Consider the following 12,347-nt stretch of genomic DNA (forward strand, 5'->3'; position numbering starts at 1 on the left):
TAATAAACTAGGTACAGAAGGAAAATACCTTAATATAATAAAGGCCATATATGACAACCCCTAAGCTAATCTCATAATTAATGGTGAAGAACTGATGCCCTTTGCTCTACGTTCAGGAACACGACAGGGCTGTCCCCTATCACCTCTGCTTTTTAACATAGTGTTGGAAGTCCTTTCCAGAGCAATCAGGCAAGAGAAAGAAATAAAAGGCATCCACATTGGGAATGAAGAAATTAAATTATCACTGTTTGCAGATGACATGATGCTATATTTAGAAAACCCTAAAAACTCCACCAAAAATCTATAGAAACAATCAACGAATACAGTAAAGTTGCTGGCTCCAAAATCAACGTACAAAAGTCCATTGTATTCCTATATACTAACAATGAAATCTCGGAAAAAGAAATACAAAAAACAATTCCTTTTGCAATTGCAGCAAAAAGAATAAAATACCTAGGAATAAACTGAACCAAGGATGTGAAAGTAACCTATATGCTGAAAACTATAAGACATTTTTAAAAAAGATTGAAGAAGACACAAAGAAATGGAAAGACATTCCGTGCTCATGGATTGGAAGAATCAACATAGTTAAAATGGCCATATTACCCAAAGCAATGTACAGATTTAATGCAATCCCTATCAAAATCCCAATGGCATTTTTTAAAGAAATGGAACAAAAAATTATCAGATTTCTTTGAAACCATAAAAGACCCCGAACACCCAAAGCAATCTTAAGAAAAAAGAACAATGCTGGAGGTATCACACTCCCTGATTTTGGCTTGTACTACAGGGCAACAATAATCAAAACAGCATGGTATTGGCAGAAACACAGAAACACAGTCCAATGGAATAGAATTGAGAACCCAGAAAGAAAACCACGTAAATATGGACAGATAATTTTTGACAAAGAAGCAAAAAAAGTACAATGGAGAAAAGACAGCCTCTTCAATAAATGATACTGGCAGAATTGGATAGCCACGTGCAACAGAATGAAACTGGACTGCTATCTGTCACCTTTTAATTAATGTCACCAAAATTAATTCAAAACGGATCAAAGACTTAAGCATAAGACCTGACACAATAAACTGCATGGAAGAAAACATAGGTACTAAACTTATGGACCTTGGGTTCAAAGAGCATTTTATGAATTTGACTCCAAAGGCAAGGGAAATAAAACCTAAAATAAACGAATGGGACTATATGAACCTTAAAAGCTTCTGCACAGCAAAAGAAACCATCGACAAAATAAAGAGGCAACCAACTGAATGGGAGAAGATTTTTGCAAACAGTGCCTCCGATAAGGGGCTGATACCCAAAATATACAAGGAACTCATGCAACTCAACAACAAAAAGACAAACAACCCAATTGAAAAATGGGCAGAGGACCTAAAGAGCCATTTCTCCAAAGAGGACAAACAAATGTCAAATAGACATATGAAAAAATGCTCAACATCACTAATCATCAGAGAAATGCAAATAAAACCATGGTGAGATATCACCTCAACCCAGTCAGAATGGCTTTCATCAACAAGAGAAATAGTATGTGTTGGAGAGGCTGTGGAGAAAAAGGAACCCTCATACACTGTTGGTGGGAATGCAGACTGGTGCAGCCGCTATGGAAGGCAGTGTGGATGTTCCTCAAAGAATTACAAATAGAATTACCATATGACCCAGCAATCCCTCTCCTGGGTATCTACCAAAGAAATCTGAAAACATTTATACATAAAGACACATGTGCTCCAGTGTTCATTATAGCTTTGTTTATGGTGGCCAAGACATGGAATCAACCAAAATGTCCTTCGATAGATGAATGCATAAAGAAGTTGTGGTATATATACACAATGGAATACTATTCGGTTGTAAGAAAAGATGATATAGGAACATTTGTGACAACATGGATGGATCTTGAGAGTATAATGCTAAGCGAAATAAGTTAGACCAGAAAAAGCAGAGAACCGTATGATTTCACTGATATGTGGTATATAAACCAAAACCAATAAAAGAACAAGACAAACAAATGAGAAACAAGAACTCATAGACACAGACAATAGTTTAGTGGTTACCAGAGGGTAAGGGGGGGGGGTAGGGGGTGGCAGATGAGGGTTAAGGGGATCAAATATATGGTGATGGAAGGAGAACTGACTCCCGGTGGTGAACACACAATGGGATTTATAGATGATGTAATACAGAATTGTACACCTGAAATCTATGTAATTTTACTAACAATTGTCACCCCAATAAATTAAAAAAAAATTAAAAAAATAACTATGCTATAGCTGGAAAAAAAAATCCCATATGTGAAGGGTTGTGGCTGGACAAAAATGTGTGAAGGTGGTCAAAAGGTACAAACTTTCAGTTGTAAAATAAATAAGACTGGAAATGCAATGTACAGCAAGGTGATTATAGTTAATAATTTTGTATTATGTGTTGAAATGTTGCCAAAAGAGTAGATCTTAGTGATGTCTTCACAAGAAAAACATTGTAACTGTGGTGATGGATATCACCACAGTAAATTTATTGTAGTGATCATTTTACAATATAAACAAATGTCAAATCATTATGTTGTACACCTGAAACTAATGTTTTATGTCAGTTATATCTCAATTGAAAATATATATTACAATTGTTAGTGAAGCTATTTTGATTTCAGATGTACAATTGTGTAATACATTATCTATATATCTTTAGTAACAATTGTCACCCCAAAAAACTTTAATTTAAATATATATGAAAAAAGATTATGTTATCTGTGAATACAGAAAGTTTTACTAATTCCATTCTGATTTGAATGCCTTTTATTTCTCTTTTTATTATTTTTTTCTTATTGCTCTTGATAAGACTTCTGGTACTAAGTTGAATGTTTAATAGGAAATTTGAGAGTGGGTATTCTTTTTTTTTTTTTTGTACTTTACCTATTTATTTATTTATATATTTATTTATTTTTATTATTTTTTAAATTTATTGGGGTGACAATTGTTAGTAAAATTACATAGATTTCAGGTGTGCAATTCTGTATCACATCATCTATAAATTACATTGTGTGTTCACCACCCAGAGTCAGTTCTCCTTCCATCACCATATATTTGATCCCTCTTACCCTCATCTCCCACCCCCCAACCCCCTTACCCTCTGGTAACCACTAAATTACGTTCCCCAGATTAATTTTCAAACCCCGTGGCCATCCTGTGGTCACCGACTGCCCTCCAATCCCCTCACCCTCCACCCCACCCCCACCCCCCCGCCCACCTAGCAACCCTCAGTTTTATCTCTTTGTCTCCAAAACTGTTTCTGATTAGTTCATTCACTTATTCTTTTCTTTAGATTCCACATATAAGTGAGATCATATGGTACTTATCTTTCTCTGTCTGACTTATTTCACTTAACATAATGTTCTCTAGGTCCATCCATCTTGTTGCAAATGGTAAGATTTCTTTCTTCTTTATGGCTGCGTAATACTCCATTGTGTAAATGTACCACAGTTTCTTAATCCAGTCATCTACCCATGGGCATTTTGGTTGTTTCCATGTCTTGGCTATTGTGTATAGTGCTGCAATAAACATAGGAGTGCATAAAGATTTTTGAATTGGAGTTTTGGATTTCTCCGGATAGATACCTCGGAGTGGAATTACTGGATCATAGGGTAGTTCCATTTTCAGATTTTTGAGATACCTCCATACTGTTTTCCATAGTGGCTGCACCAATCTGCAATCCCACCAACAGTGCACAAGCGTTCTCTTTTCTCCACATCCGCACCAGCTCTTGTTTGTTGATTTATTGATGATAGCCATTTTGACTGGGGTGAGGTGGTATCTCATTGTGGTTTTTATTTGCATTTGTCTGATGGTTAGTGAGGTTGAGCATTTCTTCATATGTCTGTTTGCCATCTGTATGTCCTTTTTAGAAAAATGTCTCTTCAAGTCCTCTGCCCATTTTTTAATTGGGTCGTTTGTTTTTGTGGAGTTGAGTTGAGTGAGTTTTTCATAGATTTGTGATATTAATCCCTTATTAGATATATCATTGGCAAATATCTTTTCCCATTCAGTAGGATCTCTTTTTGTTTTATTGATGGTTTCCTTTGCTGTGAAAAAACTTTTTAGTTTGATATAATCCCACATGTTTATTTTTTCTCTTACTTCCCTCGCACGAGGGTATATATCAGTAAAAATCTTACTCCGGGTAATGTCTGTGAAGTTTCTTCCTATATTTTCTTCTAGGTATTTTATGGTTTCAGATCTTACGTTTAAGAGTTTAAGCCATTTTGAATTTATTTTTGTATATGGTGTAAGGAGGTGGTCCAGCTTCACTTTTTTGCATGTGTCTGTCCAGGTTTCCCAGCACCATTTATTGAATAGACTGTCTTTACTCCATCGTACATTCTTGCTTCCATTGTCATAGATTAATTGGTCATATAGGCGTGGATTTATTTCTGGACTCTCTATTCTGTTCCATTGATCTATGTGTCTGTTTTTATGCCAGTACCATGCTGTTTTGATTACTGTAGCCTTGTAGTATAATTTGAAGTCAGGTATTGTTATACCTCCCACTTTGTTCTTATTTCTCAAGATTGCCTTTGCTATTCAGGGTCTTTTATGGTCCCATATAAATTTTAGGATTATATGTTCTATTTCTCTGAAAAATGACGTTGGTAGTTTGATAGCAATTGCATTGAATATGTATATTGCCTTAGGCAGTATGGACATTTTAACTATATTAATTCTTCCTATCCATGAACATGATATGTGTTTCCATCTATTTATATCTTCCTTCATTCCTTTCTTCAATGTCTTATAATTTTCTGAGTACAGATCTTTTACTTCTTTGGTTAAATTTATTCCCAGGTATTTTATAGTCTTTGGAGCGATTGTAAATGGGATTGTTTTTTTAATTTCTCCTTCTGATGTTTTATTATTGGTATATACAAATGCAACTGATTTCTGAATATTAATTTTGTATCCTGCTACTTTACTAAATTCATCTATCAGCTCCAATACCTTCTTGGTGGAGTTTTTACGGTTCTCTATATATAGTATCATATCATCTGCATACAATGATAATTTTAGTTCCTCCTTACCAATTTGGATGCCTTTTATTTCTTTTTCTTGTCTGATTGCTGTGGCTAGGACTTCCAGCACTATGTTGAATATTAGGGAAGATAGGGGAAAACCTTGCCTTGTTCCTGATCTTAGGGGGAATGGTTTTAGCTTTTCCCCATTGAGTATAATGTTAGCTGTGGGTTTGTCATATATGGCCTTTATTATGTTGAGATATGATTCCTCTATTCCCACTTTCTTAAGGGTTTTTATCATAAGTGGCTGTTGGATTTTATCAAATGCTTTTTCTGCATCTATTGATATGATCATGTGATTTTTATTTTTCATTTTGTTAATGTGGTGTATCACATTAATTGATTTGCCAATGTTGAACCACCCTTGCATACCAGGGATGAATCCCACTTGATCATGGTGTATGATCTTTTTAATGTATTGCTGAATTCTGTTTACTAATATTTGGTTGAGGATTTTTGCATCTATGTTCATTAGAGATATCGGCCTGTAGTTTTCTTTTTTTGTGGTGTCTTTGTCTGATTTTGGGATCAGGGTGATAGTGGCTTCGTAAAAAGTGTTTGGGGGTCTTCCTTCCTTCTGGATTTTTTGGAAGAGCTTGAGGAGAATAGGTGATAATTCTTTTTTGAACGTTTTGTAAAATTCACCTGTAAAGCTATCTGGTCCAGGGCTTTTGTTTGTTGGGAGATTGTTGATTACTGATTCAGTTTCCATGGTGGTAATCAGTCTATTCAGGTTTTCTGTTTCTTCTTGAGTTAGCCTTGGAAGGTTGTACGCCTCTAGAAAATTGTCCATTTCTTCCAAATTGTCAAATTTGTTGGCATATAGTTGCTCATAGTAACTTCTTAAAACTCTTTGTATTTCTGCAGTGTCCGTTGTCACTTCTCCTCTTTCATTTCTGAATTTATTAATTTGGGTCCTCTCTCTCTTTTTTTTAATGAGTCTGTCTAAAGGTTTGTCGATTTTGTTTATCTTCTCTAAGAACCAACTCTTGGATTCATTGATCTTTTGTATTGTTTTTCTGGTTTCTATTTCATTTATTTCTGCTCTGATCTTTATTATCTCCTTCCTTGTGCTCCCTTTGGGATTATTTTGCTGTTCTTTTTCCAAATCCCTTAAGTGTGAAGATAAACTGTTGATTAGTGATGTTTCTTGTTTCTTTAGGTAGGCCTGCAAAGCTATGAATTTTCCTCTTAGAACTGCTTTCGCGGCATCCCATAGATTTTGGGTCGTCGTGTTTTCATTTTCGTTTGTCTCGAGTTATCTTTTGATTTCTTCCTTGATCTCCTGCTTGACCCATTCATTATTTAGTAATAAGTTATTCAGCCTCCATGAATTGGTGTGTCTTCCAGTTTTTTTCCTGTAGTTCATTTCTAATTTCATAGCATTGTGATCAGAGAAGACAATTGGTATGATTTCAATTTTCTTAAATTTATCAAGACTTGTTTTGTGGCCTAACATATGGTCTATCTTGGAAAATGTTCCATGTGCGCTTGAGAAAAACGTGTATTTTGCAGCATTGGGGTGAAATGTTCAGAAAATATCGATTAAATCTAAGTGGTCCAATGTATCATTTAAGGCTGTTGTTTCCATATTGATTTTCTGTCTGGAAGACCTGTCCCTTGTTGTCAGAGGTGTGTTGAATTCCCCTACTATAATAGTGTTACTGTTGATCTCTGACTTTATGTCAGTCAGTACCTGTTTTATATATTTAGGTTCTCTTATGTTGGGTGCAGAGATGTTTACTAGGGTTATGTCCTCTTGTCGGATCGATCCCTTTATTATTATATAGTGCCCATCTTTATCTTTTAGTATGTTCTTCATTTTAAAGTCTATTTTGTCAGATATAAGTATTGCAACTCCAGCTTTTTTCTCATTTCCATTTGCATGAAATATCTTACTCTAATCCTTCACTTTCAGCCTGTGTGTGTCTTTTGTTCTGAGGTGAGTCTCTTGTATACAGCATATACAAGGGTCTTGCTTTCTTATCCAGTCAGCCACCCTATGTCTCTTGATTGGAGCATTTAATCCATTTACATTTAAAGTGATTATTGATAGGTACATAGTTATTGCCATTTTTAAATTTGTAGTTAGGTTGTTTTGGTCTTTCTTCTATTTACAGAAGTCCTTTTAGTATTTCTTGCAATGCTGGCTTGGTGGTAATAGATTCCGTTAGCTTATTTTTTTCTGGAAAGCTCTTTATCTCTCCATCAACTTTAAATGATAGCCTTGCTGGATAAAGCAATCTAGGTTGTAGGCCTTTGTTTTCCATCACTTTGAGTATCTCCTGCCACTCCCTCGTGGCCTTCAATGTTTCTGTAGAAAAATCATTTGATAGTCTTATGGGAGTTCCCTTGTATGTAACCCTTTGTCTTTCGCTTGCTGCTTTTGGGATTCTTTGTGTTTAAGCTTTGCCATTTTAACTATAATGTGTCTTGGTGTGGACGTGTTTGGGTTTATCCTGGTTGGAACTCTCTGCACTTCCTGGGCTTGTATGTTGGTTTCCTTCATCAGGTTGGGGAAGTTTTCAGACATTATTACTTCAAATATGTTCTCAATCCCTTGCTTACTCTCTTCACCTTCTGGTATTCCTATGATGCGCATGTTGTTGCGCTTGATGTTATCCCAGAGGTCTCTTAAGCCATCCTCATTGTTTTTTATTCTTTTTTCTTTCTGTTGTTCCGTTTGGGTGATCTCTGCTACCTTGTCTTCTAAGTCTCTGATTCGATCCTCTGCTTCATCTAACCTGCTGTTAATTCCTTCAAGTGAGTTCTTAATTTCGGTAATTGTGTTCTTTAGGTCTAACTGGTTGTTCGTTATGATTTCTACGTCCTTCTTTATGTCTTCTCTAAGCTCGTTCGTTATGATTTCTACATCCTTCTTTATGTCTTCTCTAAGCTCCTTAAACATTCTTATCACCAGTGTTCTGAACTCTGTCTCTGAGAGGTTGGTTACGTCTGCTTCATTTGGTTCCAGTTGTGGAGGCTTCTTCTGTTCTTTTATTTAGGACGTGTATCTTTGTTTCCCCATTCTGGCTGACTCTCTGTGTTTATTTTGATATGTTAGGTAGATCCCCTAGAGTTCTTAGTTCTTGCTAGGTTATCTTATGTAGTATGTGTCCTTTATATTTGACTCGCACCACGTCGACCTTCTCCTCTGCGTGTGCTCCAAAGGTGACTCTTTTGTTTTGCACACTGTCCCGTTCAAGAAGATCTTTAATTGCTTTTTGCTTGTGAGTAGGTGGCGTTAACTCCTGGGCTGAGCTGTTGTGAGACTTGTCTCTGCCCCTTGCAGGGCGCTCTGCTGCGTGAGGGTTGACCACCCAAATGTGTTTTGGCCTCTATGGGCTCCAGTGCCTGCAGAGAACCCCCTCTGGGTGTGTGACCTGCAGGTCAAACACGGCAGCACTCCGGTTTGGTCTGGATTTGGCCCCTGGATATGCTGAATCTCGTGCCTCTCAAGCTGGGCCCCTGCAGGGCAGTTTCAGAACAAAGCAAATCACCAAGCACAACAGCAACAACAACAGCGAAGAAAAAAATCAAATACATTCACATGCAAAAACACCCGATAACCCACACTCGACAATGGCAAAGATATCAAAGATATAAAGACAAAGCAAAACAAAACAAAACAAAGCAAAACAAAAAGCAGCGACAGTCTCGGCCTAAGCCCACCAAGCAATGTCCAGGTTGTTCTCTGCTGTACCGAAGAGCTCCCTGCTTATTGCGCAGGCAGAGCCGGTCACCTGGTGCCCAGAGTGACTTTGGAACTGCAGATTTAAATGCGTGGGCCTGAGGGGTCTGGATGATAGTTTTTACAAAGTCAGTTCAGTTTCTGCCCTTGTCTGCACATATGCACACTGAGAGTAGCAACACCAGCCCCGTGTCCAGTACTCCTGAGTCTTATGGCACTTCTTCAGTGTGTGTGTGTATGGGGGGGTGCGGGCGGGAGCCTTCTGGTCTGCTGAAAGCCCAGAGCTGGGCCTGCCTCACTGCTGTTCTCCGGGTGTGTCTCTGCAGCTGCACCCGCCCCACCCTAGGCAGGCCAGAAAGGATGGGGGCTAGGGATGGAGGGGTCTTCTCTCTCCCAGCCCAGCCGCGCGTCACCCTCTTCCTGCAGGGCAGAAAAGGTGGTGGCTGGGGTAGAGGAGTCTCTTGTCTCCTAGCCCAGCCAAAATCACACACTTCCCAGTCTCCCTGGGTCAGGGCCGCCCGTCAGGCTTCCCAGAGCCTGAGCACTACCACGGCTTCTCTGCAATCTGACACTACTCCTCAGTTCAGGGGACAGTTCAAGTCTCTGGAAGGGCGGGGTAGGATTGGAAGAGAGGAGCGGGGGAGGGGCCCAGGTATGGAGTCTTTGTTCTTTTTCCGCCCCAGGGCCCACCGGCTGCCCTCCCGGCGGGAGAAATCAGCCGTGGGACGCAGGGAAAGAGCCCACCTCCTGGTCTCTGTGCTCTCTGCTCCGCCCTGAGATCCCGTGCGTGCCCGGAACTGCGGGTGCCACCGCGGTTTTCGGTTTTCGCTGCCGCTGGCTTAGACTCCGCTGCGGGCTGGGCGTTTTCACTCCGCTCCCCTCCTTCCTTCCCCTGCTCGCCCAATTAGCGTACCTTCAAGTAATCCTTAGCTTCAAGTAATCCACGAGTCTCTTAGCTGTTCTGTGTGATGAGCAAAGAGTTCTTTGATGGGTTATAGGTCTTGTTTGCAACAAGATCCGGAGGAGAACTCAGAAAGTGCGCCTGCTGCCGCCATTCCTATGACGTCCCCTACCTATTTCGAGAGTGGGTATTGCTTTATTTTTTATATTAGGTGAAAGCTTACAGCTTTTCACTGTTGTGTATGATGTTAGTTGTAGAGTTTTCATGAGTGACCTTTGTTATATTGAAGTATGAAGTGTGATCAAACAATATGGTGAATGTTTAAATAGAAAATTTTAATACAGGAAAAGACACACTGCCATTAATCCCCCTCAAAATACTCCTCCATGGTGCAAGCACACTTACCCCATCATTCTTGCCACTTTCTGAAGCAGTTCTGGAAGTCTTCTACCATGAGTGTGTTTCGTTGTGCTGCCATGGCTGCCTCGAAAATCATTTTGACTTTGGGGAAGAGCCAGAGGTCCCATGGTGATAGATCCAGTGAATAAGTTGGATGAAGACACATTGTAATGTTTTTATTTGACAGAAATTGCCATATACCAGAAGCAATGTGTGACGTGGAGCGTTTTCATGATGTAAGATGATTTATGGCACACTTTAAAACACACCTTCTCTCACCCATAGCTCACACCAGACTGACTGCAATGAACAAGTTGATACTTGTCACACACTGTTACTTAGGTTTGACACATCACTTCCCGTATTGAAGATCCCTGCCTTTCAATTGGATTTACCATGGCAGCACATGGCTTTCAAGCAGCATTTACCGTATTTTGTGATCACAACGTGATCAAAAGGCTCCGTGTCATACATCGCTTCTGGTACGGCAATTTCTGTCAAATAAAAACATTACACTGTGTCCTCATCCACCTCATTCACCAGATCTGGCACTGTGTGACTTCTGGCTCTTCCCCAAATTCAAAACGACCATGAAAAGTAAACGTTTTGAATCAATTCAAGACATGAAGGCAGCCATAACAGCACAACTAAAGACATTCATGAAAGAGACTTCCAGAACTGCTTCAGAAAGTGGCAAGAAGGATGGGATAAGTGTGTTCGATGCGAGGGGAGGTATTTTGAGGGAGATTAATGGCAATGTGTCTTATTGTAATATTTTTTAACATATTTTTAAAATTTAAGCATTCACCTTATTTATTTTTTATTGGGGAATATTGGGGAACAGTGTGTTTCTCCAGGGCCCATCAGCTCCAAGTCATTGTCCTTCAGTCTAGTTGTGGAGGGCGCAGCTCAGCTCCAAGTCCAGTCGCCATTTTCATCTTAGTTGCAGGGGGCACCGTCCCATGTGGTGAACCAACAACCAACCAACAACCTTGTTGTTAAGAGCTGCTGCTCTAACCAACTGAGACATCTGGCGGTCCCTCTGGCAACTCAGCGGCAACTTATTGTCTTCAATCTAGTTGGGGAGGGCACAGCTCACTGGCCCTTGTGGGAATCGAACTGGCGACTCTGTTGTTCAGAGCTCGCGCTCTAACCTACTGAGCCATCTGGCCACCCACGTTCACCTTATTTTTTTTTAAATCAGACCTCATAGTTTCCTTCTATTCCTAGTTTGTTGAGTCTTTTTAATATAAATGTGTTGAATTTTGGCAAATGCTTTATGCATTAAGTGAGATTTATCATGAGGCAGATTACATTAATTGATTTTCATACAACGAATTATTTTTGCATTTCAGAAATAAACCTTCTTGGTCATTGTGTATAATCTTTTAATAGGCTCTTGAGTTTGATTTCCTTGCATTTTATTTATATTTTTTTGCATCAATATTTATGAGGGATTTTGGTCTATAGCATTCCTTTCTTTGTGACTTTGTTTGGCTTTGGCATTGATGATTCATAGAATCAGTTTGAGAGTGTTTCTTCTTTTTTAATATCTTTTAAGAGTTTCAGGAGGATTACAGACATTGGTTTTAATTCTCCTGTAAATCATTTTTTGAGGGTAGCTTTCAAATACACATTCATGAAAGAAGACTTCCTGAACTGCTTCAGAAAGTGGCAAGAATGATGGGATAAGTGTCCTTGCACCAAGGAGGAGTATTTTGAGGGGGATTAATGGCAATGTGTCTTTTACTGTAATAAAATTTTCTATTTAAACATTCACCATATTGTCAGATCACACTTGATACTTCAACGTAACAAAAGTCACTCATGAAAACTCTACAACTAACATCATACACAACAGTGAAAAGCTGTAAGCTTTCATCTAATATAAAGAATAAAGCAAGAATACCCAGTTTACTAATTCCATTCTGATTTGAATGCCTTTTATTTCTCTTTTTATTATTTTTTTCTTAATTACTCTGTCTAAGACTTCTAGTACTAAGTTGAATGTTGAATAGGAAATATGAGAGTGGGTATTCTTTGTGAAGTGCCTGAAACACAGGGTCTAGAAAATAACAAGTAAATGTTAATTCCATGTCTTTTATTTATTTTTTCTTGGTTTTCATACTCTATTTATTTTAAGATATCAAAAACTAAGATTTTTGAATCAAAAAGCTGAGTAATGTAAAGATTTTAATTGTCTTTCTATACTGTATTTTATTTAGATCTTGTCTTAAGTATTTTGATCTCTCTTATCTACTTATACCCTGAGAAACTCATAGAGAATAGTT

The 12,347-nt window shown here is 38.5% G+C and overlaps 1 protein-coding gene across 1 annotated transcript in view; it reads left to right on the forward strand.

The window, feature by feature from the left end:
- SEPTIN14 (septin 14) overlaps positions 1–12,347 on the forward strand; it is a 115,942-nt gene that overhangs the window by 76,082 nt on the left and 27,513 nt on the right. The gene's annotated exons all lie outside the window — the stretch shown is intronic.

This window comes from Rhinolophus ferrumequinum, chromosome 7 (assembly GCF_004115265.2).
Source record: "Rhinolophus ferrumequinum isolate MPI-CBG mRhiFer1 chromosome 7, mRhiFer1_v1.p, whole genome shotgun sequence".
In the NCBI taxonomy this organism is placed as follows: Eukaryota; Metazoa; Chordata; class Mammalia; order Chiroptera; family Rhinolophidae; genus Rhinolophus; species Rhinolophus ferrumequinum.